This window comes from Dendrobium catenatum, unplaced genomic scaffold, assembly GCF_001605985.2.
Source record: "Dendrobium catenatum unplaced genomic scaffold, ASM160598v2 fragScaff_scaffold_325, whole genome shotgun sequence".
Classification (NCBI taxonomy): domain Eukaryota; kingdom Viridiplantae; phylum Streptophyta; class Magnoliopsida; order Asparagales; family Orchidaceae; genus Dendrobium; species Dendrobium catenatum.
In genome coordinates, this window is record NW_021318787.1 from 1,084,517 (window position 1) to 1,097,981 (window position 13,465).

A 13,465-nucleotide genomic window follows, 5' to 3' on the forward strand; every position below is an offset into this window, starting at 1 on the left:
TCAATTAATCAAAATAAATTTAGTTTTTAAATTTTGAAATAGTTTTAAATTAAAATTCTTAATTTTAAAAAGAAATTTGATATATTATTTTAATCTATGATTTGAAATGAATTTATATCAAATTTTAAAGATTTAGATTAATTAAACGAATTTAAAGTAATTTGAAAATAATTAATATTTAAAATAATTTTTATATATATACTTAATAAAAAAAGTTTCTGAAGTTTTGGAAATGATATAATAAAATATAGTTTTGAATTATTTACAAAATTTTAATCAAATGTTATTTTTTTAATTAATTATTTAGTTTTAAATATGAAATATCTAATATTAAAATAATTTAAAATAAATATAATATTTTAATTGAATTTAATTTTAAATTAAAGATAATCAATTTTCTGAGAAATTTGATATCTTATATTAATTTTATTTAGTTTATATTTATAATTATTAGTTCTTCATTTTAAAATTTCGGATAATTAATGATTTAAAATCATTTAAATTCAAATGTAATCAAGCGCTTGCACGCGTGGCTCGGTTTGTCCTCAAAAAAGAAAACGGCGGCGGCCAATTCACTTGGATGGAAACGCGTGCGTGGACCCCACGCGTTAATCCACTAACACGTCAGTCGGCTCAACCGTCCGTATCCGGCGCAACTGTTTGATCTAACAGGCGGAGATCCAAATGCCGGTCTTCGATCTCAAATCAGCAAGATCAGGCGGCGAAAATAAATATCCCGCAACCCCAAACGGACGACCAGGATCGAGTGGACAGGGGATCGATTCGACGGAGGCATGCATCGGTTGAACACGCGCGTGAAATGACAAAATCCCGTCCGTGATGCATGAAGATCAACGGCCAGGATGCATCATAAACTGGGATCTAAGGAAGAAACCGAAACCCTGGACACAAAAAGGTTCGTTCCTCGATTCGTTGATGAAAATCGATGAAATTTTAGAACTTAGATTGAAAAATCGACGACAAAAATCTTGGAAACTTTTAAAATGAAAATAACGCACTTAATGAGAAATTTAAAATCTATTGTGTCCTAGCTAGGTTAGAGATTTACATGATTAATGGACGGATTGAACCGTTTTTGGATTTTGAGTTGTAGACTGTCCACGATTAAGTTCCTAGTTGCTCCAAGCTCCGACACTCACGAATCGCCTGGAATGAAGCCTTGGATGGATTGGTATTGCAGCTTCGCCGGAAGATCGTGGCCACGTTTGGCCGGCCGGATTTGAGTGGGGATTGTTGGGAGATTCTGGGGAGCTCAATGAAACAGGGAGCTTGGCTTGAGAGGCTGAAAGTGGTGAGAGAGTGCTAAGTCGAATGATGCCCTTCTCTAGGGTTTTCCCTATTCAAATATCTCCGATCAAATCAAGGGCTGAGATTACATGGGGAGCTCCTGGATGTCTTGACCTGTCCAGGGATGTAGGTGGAGCAGAAGAACAAGGACAAGACATCCTACATGGAAAGCCCTTTGTTCCTCTATTTGGACACATGGAGAGATAGGACCTATTGGATCAGATCGCAAGGGTCATGATGAGCATTAGGAATGTTTCAGACCCTAACTAATCTGCCTGAATTAATTATGAGTTTGAAGTTAATAAATTAATTAGGATTTTAACCATTATGGAAGGCCTTCTTTGACCAGTTGGTGATGGTTTGACCACGTTCAACAGCAGTGCGCAGCTGAAGGTGCACCAAAGTATTTAGGGGGTTGATTAAGGAGCATGGAGAGGGTTTGACAAGACTTGGGTGGGTTTTGAAATTTAATCAAAGTAGGAGACCTTAAGTTGGTAAACTAGGTTGACTGAGTCAATTATTTGACCTGAGTGGGGTTTTGTCCAGGTAGGTTCGAAACAATATTTAAATATGGTAGAAGTTGTTCTAGGTTGTAAATGGGTAATAAGCTTATGGCCCTTAATGGGCCTTAAGCCAATTAATGGACTGAGTCAAACCAAGTGGGTTCAGGGTTGAAGGGTTCAACAGGTTTCAAATGACACTTCAAGACCAATGGAAGTGGTTCATGTCTGGAAAGTCATTGGTCAAAACACCTACTTTGGACCTCAAAGGCCATTTTGGGTCAACTATGTTGACTTTGTGGTCAACCAGGTTGACCCTGGACCGGGAAATGGGTCAACAGGTTTGATTTGATATTTGAAAGTTGTGGAGGTGGTTGCACGCAATTCGCGAGTCCATTTGATTAAAAATCCAAAGTTGAGATCTCTGCTCATTTAATTGTATGTTTTTGTTTCGTTATTATGTTGTTATTTTATATTTTATTTTATCTCTTCTTTTTGATAATGTCAAAGGGGGAGAAAGTATTGTTGTTTATTGCATTTTATTTTAATTTTTGCTGTTATTTTTTTTAAATAAAAAAAAAATAAAAAAAAGTGAAAAAGAAAAGCTTTTCCCCTAATTTTAATGTAATTCTTTTAGTGAGGGGGAGTTTAGGAGAAATTTTTTTAAATTGCAAAGTCAACCAATATTATTTGACATCATCAAAAAGGGGGAGATTGTTACAACTCGGGCTTCCGAGTTTATGATTTTGATGATAACAAATAATATTTATTAATCTCTTATTTCTCCTAGTATTTGCAGTGCATATGTCTTTCTATGTTGACTAATATTTCAGGTACATCATGCACCGTTCTTTGAAGATTCAAGGCTCAAGATTGCATAGAATTGGTCGTATTAAATGAGTCTGTAATTTTCATTTATTGAGTCAAGTCTTGTAATGATGTATGTTAGTTTGTTGATCATGCACACAAATAGAGGGAGCAAAAAATGATTATAAATATTTTAACTTTTCTGTTCATCGTACTGTACGAATTTATTTCGTACTGTACGATCTGGTGTAACAGAAATAAATTAAAATATTTTATTTTTCCTGGAAAAATTATTTTTGAATATAACTAATCGTACTGTACGATCACCACATCGTACTGTACGATCTGTTATAATTAGAAAGCCCGCCGTCCATTAAATTAGGCAAAAATTTGAATTTGAAAGGTTGTATAATCGTACTGTACGATCATAATCGTACTGTACGATGTTTAAAATATTGCCTAAGTTAATCCTGAGATTATTCAATCAAAACGGCTGAAATTTGTCATTTGGATCGTACTGGACGAACTGGATCGTACTGTACGAACTGGATCGTACAGCACATCGTACAGGACATCGTACAGTACTAACAGGTCAATTTCTGCACATCGTACTGGACGATCTTGAGATCGTACGGTACGATATTTGACGCCCAAATTGAGTATTTTTAGGGTTTTTTGAGCCCTCTATTTAAGCACTCTCATAAGACTTTGTAAGAGTCTTTTGGCAGCCATTGTGTCTTTGTTCTTTTGGAGAAAACTTGAAGAGAGGACTTGAAAGGGAGAGAGGAAAAGGTGAAGTTTGAGAGAGGGAGAAGATCCTTGGAGGGGGTTTCAAGGGAGTGTGAAGGAGATCACACGGTTGCTCCGGCGAGCTTGCACCTTAGTACCATCGGATTCAAGGTTCGTCTTGAAGGAAGTTTTGGGAAGAAGAAGATCTCATTGGTGTCAAAGGACCCGGCTCCTCCGCCGCACCGGGGAAGGTGGAAGTGATTGTGTAAGGGCTTCTCCGCCTAGCTGTGGGAGCTAAAGGAGAATCACTAAAGGTTTAGTGTAATACTCGGAGGGTGCCTCCGGGGAGTGGACGTAGGTCATGGTTTGACCGAACCACTATAAAAATCTTGGTGTGTTCTTTCCTTTATTTTTCTGCACTTTAGTTTTGCATTTATTTTTATTGTGGTTAATTGCGTGGATGAATTTGATTATATATCTTTTTATTGTGAATGAAATTCGCTTCCGCATAAAGTCATAAAAAGATATTTCTTCTCATTAAAAGAAGTTTTTAATCATCGAATTCACCCCCCTCTTGTCGTTCAGTAATTTCATAGCTTAGGCCAAGAGATTTGGCTACTTAAGGGTTTGTTGACCATGTGTTGACTGGTCAACTGACCATGTTGACTGTTGAGGTGGCAACCAAATGGCCTCAAGAGCTAGTTAGGTTGATTTAGAGTAAAGGCCAAATGAAGGGATTGAGATTTGAGTTTGGTATGGGAGTTTGGAGTAGATTTGACCAAAATAATGTGGGTTGACTTTATCTACACAATCATAGCTATGACCTAGCTCATATTGAGCTTGGATGTATTTGAGCCATGAAATGTGATTGGATTGAAAGCTTGAGATAGGCTTGATAGGGTAAGTGTGGTGGTAGGACCAAAACATAGAAGTTTGACCACACTTGTTGGTTCGACCAAGTCAAATCCAATGTGATTTAACCCCTCATAAATTTGAATGTTGTTGAATCATGAATTGGAATGTGTTTAAGAGCTTAAATGGTTTAAAATAGTCAAATGGGTTGGAATGACCCATTTAAACTCTTAAGGGCCCATTAGGTCAACCTATGTTGACTGGGTCAACCAGGTTGACCCAAGGGGTAGGCCCAGGCTCAAAAGTTTTGTTTTGATATTTAAAAATTATTGGAAGTGGTTCCAAACAATTCGGAGTTCATTTGGTTGGAAATCAATATTCGAACCCCATAGAGGTATTTTGGTTATTTTGGGCTCATGACCACTAGGGGCTGAAATTAGTCCAAAAAAATACAGTTTATTGATCAACATGTCAGGATTAATGGTCTGGAAGTAATTGGAGGCTTTGTAGAAAGCTCCAAGGTCAAAATCCACTGGTTGGCAAGTCCAGTGGCATAGGCTGTAAATATTTGAAGGTTTTACAGCCTTTGGATTTGGATTTAGTTCCTGGGGTTAGGGACCTCAGAATAGGCTCAAATTTGGAGGGTTGCCTCCAGAGACATGTCCCATCAGTATGAAACTGATAGACTCTGAATCAGAGGTCATTTGGCTAGTTTTTTAAGTGTTTGAAAATTTGCTGAAAGGCTTTTAGGACTTAGCCTTTTAGCATTGAATTTTGGTTTGGATTTCTAAGATCTGGGTAGATCCTAAGGTTGAGATTCTAGGAGGATCCTAGAGTTTGAATTGATTTAGAGATTAGATTGATTTAGGGTCAGGATTGATCCAAGTGACCTCATACAAAAATGAAATCAACACCCTCCTCCTCCACTTTATTGTTATTTGACAATGTCAAAATGTTGTTCTTAGTAAGGAATTTAAAGATCTTCCTTATACTTTTCCTTTTGAAGGGATATTCATTACTAAGCTTCTCCTGTAGGTATTGTTGACTCTCTGGAGTCTTACGGGAGGGTCTAGACTATGTTGCTGATTGACCAGAAGAGTGTGACTACTACTACTGTGCTGCTGAACTGCCTAAGGGCTTCTTGCCCTTATCTAATGGTCCATAGGTACTGTGTACCTCCCATCTCTTAGGTGAAGCTTCCCTTAAAGACTCCTGCCAATGAGGTCTGCGTGAAGGCTGACTTTTAACCGTAGGAATGATTGCATCGGGTATGCTATCTTGCAAACTGATAACCATCGTCAACAACTTCTGGAAGATTCTAATGCTGAATCTCTTAAGGTAGGGTGCTATAGGAACATCTATGTTCTTCAATAATATCAACTGTGTGATTCTCCTGTAACTATGGCTCCCACTATAAACTAAGGTTCCTCCGTCTGACTATGTAATCTGGTAGAGTCTCTTTAGGGCACTGTCTAGTGACCACTAACTCTCCTACTATGACCCAGTGCTCTACACTGATAAACCTCTGCATGAACAACTGTTCTAGCTCTACAAAGATCTGGACTGAGTCGTTGGAGAGGTCGGCGTATCAAGCAAACTCCACCTCAACCAAGCTGCTGACGAACAACCTCAACTTCATAGCGTCGTTCCCCCCTATGTAGCAACATATGGCCAGATATTGAGCCATTTGCTACCTTAGGTTCCCTAACCCATCAAAGACTCTAAATCTTGGGGGAACAAAACCAGGAGGATAGGGCTCCCTCTCGTACTCCACTGGGTAAGGCCTACCTCTACTAACAACCTCTCTAGCCTTCATGGAGGAAATGGCATGCTCAACCTTCTAGGCTATCAAATCCTGAATCTGGCCAACTGACAACTGTACTGGCTGACTCTAGATTGGAGGAGTGTGAGTAGGCACTGTGGGTGGTGCTGGGATTGCTCTCTGAACCTTGTCCACTCCTATGGGGTCTAGTACAACTGGCTCATCCCTTGAAGTACTAGTAGTGGCTGCACCCGTCATCTAGGGTATCTTCCTCAAGGTTATCAACTGGGCAGTCATCGCTGCCATGGCTCTGACCATCTCTTCCATCTGTGCCTGGAGGTGTAAAACTATAGCATCTATATCCACGTACATGGGAGATCCACCCTCCTCGGGTTCTCCCTACTCATCATCCTCAAGCTCCCTCTACTTATTTGAGTGACCTCGCTTGGTAACCACACAAACTCTGTATACTGGTATATCCTCATGCGTCTCATCTCCGAGGGTGTCATCCTCAGAGAAGGCTCAGTGGAGTGCTTCTATGTAAGGACTTATTGGGGAAGTGATCCTATGGGGATCAGGAACTGACTGAGTCTTTATCCAAACTGGTGAACCATCAGGAGGGACAACCTCATCCACATATGCTATCATATCACACACCATCAGAACTGCCTCTGACTCAGAGGAAGTTGCTGCCTCTGACTATATACCTGTTTCTAGTAGCTGAACTGTCTCAACTTGCTGAACTGTGTCGGTAGGGGTGCCCGCTTGCCGACGTCTCCAAACCCACCTACTGCGGCGGGGCTCTATACTAGTAACCGGTTGCTATGGGGCTACGACAACTAAACTGATCTGGGGTCAAGCAATCTCTCGCTGTTGTCTTTGTCTGCGATGACGTGGGCATCATTTGATAGCGGGAGTAACTACCGGTGGTCTAATAACTGGAGCTGCCTCTACTAGCTACTGATGTCTTTGTCCTCGCTGCCAACTGTACATCTGCCTCGCAGTCTATATCCGCAACTAAAAAGTAGCCCGAGAGATCTATCGGTGTAACCTCTCCCAACTGACATGCCCTCTACAACGCGCTAGGCAGACGATGCTTCGAATCCTCTGAGAGAGGGCTCGAACACCAGCATCCCTTGGGACCTTAGCCTGGGAAGTAGTGGTAATAGGAGGAGCCATCGTAATGCGAGTAACGTCCTCCTCATCCCCATTATGTGTCAGTGGAGAGAAGCATCCTCCCTGGATCGCCTCTATCTCAGGAGCTACTATAACATCCGGGGTGGGCACAACTATAAGTCATCGTGGTCTCCGCTGCCTGGGAGCCACTATCCTCTGAACTAGCTTCTGGTGAGCTTTCACCTCAGCCATCTACTGCCTATCTGCCATAGATGGAGCCAGATGGAGTCTCCTATTCCTATTCCTATTCCTCCTGTCCATTCTCCTAAGGCCAGAGGTGGAGGAAGATGGAACAACTGAACCCACTACCTGGGTGGCAGGGGGAAAGGAACAACGGGAAGAGTCGGGGTCTACCTTGAGGTCTCAGAGTGAGAAAGCTGAGCAAAATAGAAACCCGACCAGAATAAGGCGAAGGCTACTCAGTCTAGGCACCCCTCTTCCTAATAGAAGTGGGAGGGGGAACCCAAACTCGAGGAACCTCCATTGGAATGATGGTGGTAACAGCAGCAGGCTGCCAGTGCTAAGGGGCCAGAGCAACCTGTATAACAGGAGCGGCAGGCACTAGTCGCCTAACTGCAGGATGAACGCATGGAACGGGAAGTTGCCTAGGCACTGGTCACTTAGCCACAGGACACACTGGCTGCATAGGTACAAAAATGGGGAGCAGGTGCTCAAGCTGTCTGCCAAGCAACTGGACATCCAAAAGGGTGCATGGCTGCACATCCTCTCCTCCAAGGAGGAGAGAATGCAACAGCCTCAACCGGGGTGAGTCCGCCAAGAGTGATGAACGTCGAGTCAGTGGAGGAACCAAAAATGATCCCTCCAACGGGTGGGATTAGCGAGTAGGGACTCAGGAAGAGTCACCCGTGCGTCCGAGCCAAAATGGAAAGTGATAGAAGGAACAAAGGAAGCCATGACACTGCTGCCAAGAAAAGAAAATAAGAATTGAAATGAGTTAGTAAAGATTGAATTCAGAAGGAAGGAGTAAGATAGATAAGGGTCAGAATAGCCTGTAAGGCTGGGCAGAAGTAGAGTAAGGGGACACCCTAGCTAAGAAAGGAACCTTAACTAAGGAAAGACCGTAAATAACAGTGGGACGGACCTAATCTAAGGAGTACCAATTTTGGAGTACACACAAGAAAGGATAATATATAATCCAAAGATGGAGAGTAAAATTGGTCCCCCCGTGGTCTCCAGAAACCTGTGGACATCTAAAAGAACACCGCTCGTGGGGTTTGAATGTAAAGGGTATGATGCACAATCCCGTAGGACACAACGATCGTATGCCTTTACACTCGACAAGAATATGTCAATGAAAGGGCAGATTAGATCGTGCATACGACTAACTATTGAGGATAGTGGCTCTCGCCGGGGCACCATAATGGGTTTCCCCTATCTGATACGTCAGCTCGAAATGGGATTTATGAGATGGAGGAATTCAATTTCCCACGTATGCAAGCCCCCGTGATTAATTACATCCCAGGCCAGAGCCCGAGAAGACTCTCGATTAAGGATCATATATTATTTCTTCTAAAGTGGGATTGACACATAGGGCTAAAACTAGGAAATCCTATCCAAATGGAAGAAAGGTCCGATTTGGCTAAATCCACATGCGGGGTTCACACCAGCATTTTGAGGATCAAGGGTACTTAAAGTGAAACTGGAGAAAAGAAGGTCAAGCACTCAACACATGTGTGAGAGAAAAGATGGAGGTGGCGTCATTATGTGACGCAAATAGGTAGGATTTATAATCTCTGAAGAATAATGACCTACCCTTTATTTAAGGCATACTATGAGACCGAGTGTAGTAGCCTCGGATCCAAAATCTAAGTTGGGTTTAGTGTTCTACACACACTAACATTCGTGTCCTAGCTAATGCAGTGTAAAACCTGGACTTACCCCAGCCTAGATTGGAGAGCCAGTTAACCACCTAATATCTTTAAAACCATACTGTCAAATCAATTATGAGAGATGTGTGGGTGGTACAGTTTTTTGGAAGTATGACCGACATCTAGAGAGTTTCCTAATTTGTCCCGGACTTATATTAGTAGATGCTCCCAACTAATGCAATTAAAATTTTATTTTAGATGATTTCTAATGTAATGCATGATAGTTTAGAAGATCCAAATCATATATTTTTTAGAATTTTAAAATAGTTATAGAAAATAATTTTTTTGAAAGACTAGGTCTCCCTAGGTCCGGCACTTCATCCTCATAAGCTAGATTATCCGGACTCTACCCGCAAGCGGGGAGGTGTCTTATTTAAAGGAGAGAGAAATGCATTAATATGCATTCGACCTCGGATGATTCTAGCAGTTCCATAGGTTCATTAAGTTTCTAAATTATTTAAACCTCAAATATTAAATTCTTGTTATGAGTAAAAAAACTTTGTAGTCCTTAAAGAGCCTAACGAAATCGACACTAAATCAAATGCGGCATGCAAATCGCCAATAAACTAATAAAAACATGAAACCCTAGAGGCACATATCATAAATAAACACATAAAAAACAATCAAACTAATTAAATAAATGTCCATAGCCCAACTACCCCTTAATTACAAACCAGGGTCTATAAAAATTAAAGTGGATGGGCACCACTGCCAATAATCTGGATTTCTAAGCCTAGGACTGACGCAAATAACTTTGAGTGAGATATTTGGGTCTTCAAATCTTCAGCTCATCGATCTTCTTCAGATTTGTTCTCCTTGAATTCCTTGAAACTCTCCTCCTTGAACTCCTTGGATCTCTCCTCCTTGGACTCCTTGGATTCGTCGTGGCTTGAATATCCAAACAAAGAGATAATTTCCCTGAAAGGGGTGTTCCCTTTTCTCTTGGGATATCTAAGCCATCCAAACTCAATCTTCTAAATGGAAGAAGACTCTCCCCTTTGAGGATGTATTCTTTTTTTGGAATCTAAGTTAGATAAGAATATCCCACACAAAATTCATTTTCATAACTCTCACCAATATTATAATTATTACATTAATGAAAGGTAATAAATCTAAAATCACCTGCAATGTTATCCTAATAAAAAGAAATCCCAAGTAGTAATATTGAAAGTAAAATGCATATCATAGTCATTGCTTGGCCATGCTCTTAATCATTGAGGGCTAATGCAACTTATGAAGCACCTATAGCATTTATTATATAATGATATTAACCTTTATTTATTTAGGGAAGCTGAGCAAGCACCTGCACAAAATATCATTAGAAATCATGACATTTTGCCCCCGCCCCCTTTTATTTAGCTTTGCTTGAGCTTGGCCACCTGCAAGAAAAATAATATATATCTCATCTCTAACCTAGGGGTAAATCTATCACCTATCACATCAATTTCACATAGTGCATTAAAGTAAGCAAACACAATAATTTCATCACAACATGCAATGAAATCTTGGAAAACCCGATACACAACAGAAAAGGAAACACCGTCCTAGCCTAGATCTAGAAGTGGTGCCCAAGCAAAAAATTCTATGTGTGTGTAAGATTTGTGTGGCTTTGGATAGGTCCTATGTAAGATGATTAATAAAAGTTGCCTAGAGTTCAGGTTTGTTGAAGGTTAGAAAAAGAAACTTTAATTAAAGTTCAAATATTAGTGGATTATGATCAATTTCAATTAATTTAGTTTGTCGATCACTTTTAAATGCTTAGGATATAGATATTTATAGTTTAAATTGTATTAGCCAATTTTGAAAAGTCCCGGGTCCTCCTAGGTGTACTATGATGAGGGGGGTCTAAAAGGTCACTATAGAAAATAGGTTAGGTTTAGGGTTCTTAATAGTTTAGGTAAATATTAGACCTTAAGTTGAGTAGTTAGACATGTAGTTTGCTGGATTTGGAGTTTCCTATGCAAAGTTGTGAATTTTGGAAGTTTCGGGCCCTAGACTATAGGCTGGGTTGACCGGAAAGTTGAATTTTATATTTAAGTTAGTTTCTAAAATTCTAATATTTTTAATAAATACTAGAGCCTAATTGGAGTTGAATATAATTGAGTTTGCATAATTTAGAATTTTGTAGAATTAGTTATGAATTTTCAAAGTTAGGGTATTTAAGGGAATTATCTAAATTATCCAATTAAGGGGTGATTTTATAGTTTTGATCCAAATCAGCTCCAAACTAATTGGAACCACCCCCAAAAGTTACAAACGACCTGAAAAGGTGTTCCCAAGTGTTTGAAGAAAATTTGGGATTTTTAATAATTTATTAGGAGAAAAAAGGTTATTTTGATTAATGTTGAAATTAAGGATCAGATTTAGGTCATACTTAGGAGCACTATTTATCTAAGATTAAAGATTAGATTTTGAATAATTCAAGATAATATGGGTATTTTTCTGAGTTAAAATGGATTTATTATAATTTTTAGAAGGTACCGGGCCCTATTTAATGTGTAAATTAGGGTCGGTTAATTAATGGGTCTAAAAGCTCCTAAAAATTCATAAAAAATTTTGAGAGGTTTTAAATGTAACTAGGTTTAAGTTTTAAAATTTTCATGTCAATCGGTGATCTATCCTAGCTCATAGAAATTTTTTAAGTTCGTTAGACGGGTCATTAATTATTGTCCTTAGGGTGTCGCTACGTTATAAAGGTTTAAACTGTGTTTTGAATAACCCTCAAGATAACAATGCATGGGAATACATAAAAGCAGTAAACACGTCATGTTCTTAGATCTATGAGAGTCTAAACTAAGTGCTCGTTCATCTTACACATGCAAACTACAATAAAAGAAAAGTAAGTATGCTAAATGAGGTGATTAATGAATAATTCGGACTCAATCATCCACTAATTTACTCCCCCATGATTGCTCTTCATGCATATAACATATATTTAAAATTTCATGAAGTGGATCTCGCAAAATTAAGATTTAAATATAAGTAATTTTAAAAAGATTTAAAGAATACTTATGAGTATATAGATTTTTAAAAATAAAGTAATTCAAAATAAATCAATTTGTAATAAGTACCTATAGGAGAGATCCACTAACCACCCTAATGAAGTTTCAAAATGATTTGAAAATAATTTTTAATTTCAAAATAATTAGGATATTAATTATTTAAATAATAGTAAAATAGCCAAATATGAGTATAAGATAGAAATCTGTCAGTATAGCGAGAACAAATTTTGAAAATAATTTTAAAATAAAATACACATTTTTTTAAAAAGAATGAGGAATTATAGGCCAAAATTCAATTTAAGATGAAAACATATGAGTTTTTGAAATTTAAATGCAATAAAAGGTATTTTTAAATTAATTTTGAAATAAGTAAAATTTAAAAATGATTAAGGAATGAAATAAAATTAAAGATAATAAAGTTACTTAAATTTAATGCCATTTATTAAAATAATAATGGTAATATCCTTTAAAAAAATGATAATAATAGCAAAAATAGTTTTTAAATTAATAATCAAAGAAAGTAATAATAATAATAATAATAATATAATAATAATAATATAATAATAATAATAATATTAATAATAATAAATAAAACCGGATGCACTTGTGGACCGCAGGAAAAGAAATTACTCTGTGGCAACATGGACGGTGTTCAGAGGCCAATCAGTTTTTTCTTGTGTACGGGATGAGACGTTCGGAAAAATTTCTCCGACTGTTGGCGGAGTCCCAGACTGCAGCTTGATCCAGGCCGCGGAACGGCTGGATCATGACCGTTGATCGAAATATCAACGATCTGAATCGCTCCTAGGCATTAGCACGTCTGAACCGAAGCCCTAATTCATTTTTTGATGTTTTTTCTTAATCGGGGGACCAAGTTAGATGAAATTTTAAACTTAGGTTATAGGAGTGAAGAGCATTCATGGTGGATCAAATTCGAGTTCTAAAACGCGTCCTATAGGAAGATATTTAAATCTAAGTGCTCTAGACTAGGATTTTGATTTTACCTCAATCCACATGGTGGATTTAGCAGATCTTTGTATGGTTGAGCTTGCAGACTATCCTTGTACAATTTCCATCTTGAACTCAAGCTCCGAAATAGCCTCGATCGATGGGAAGGAGCATTAGATCTTTTGAGGATTCTGTTGGCCAGAGATCTCACCGCCGACGAGGGTTTGGCGGCAGGATTTTCTTGGAAAAGGGGGAGGGATCTCTCTGGAGCTCTCACACGAAATTTCAAGTGTTGAGGCGGTCTAGAGAGAGTATGAGTGAAAAAGGTCCCTCCAAACCCTAATTTCTCTCTATTTAAAGTCCAATGCTTTTGATCAACGGTTGGGATCGATTCTAGGGACAATTAGGAGGAAACTAGACCCTTTGAGCCGTGGTTTTGAATTATAGAGCATTAGGAAAGAGTTTGGAGTTTTAAATAGGATTTAAATGGCT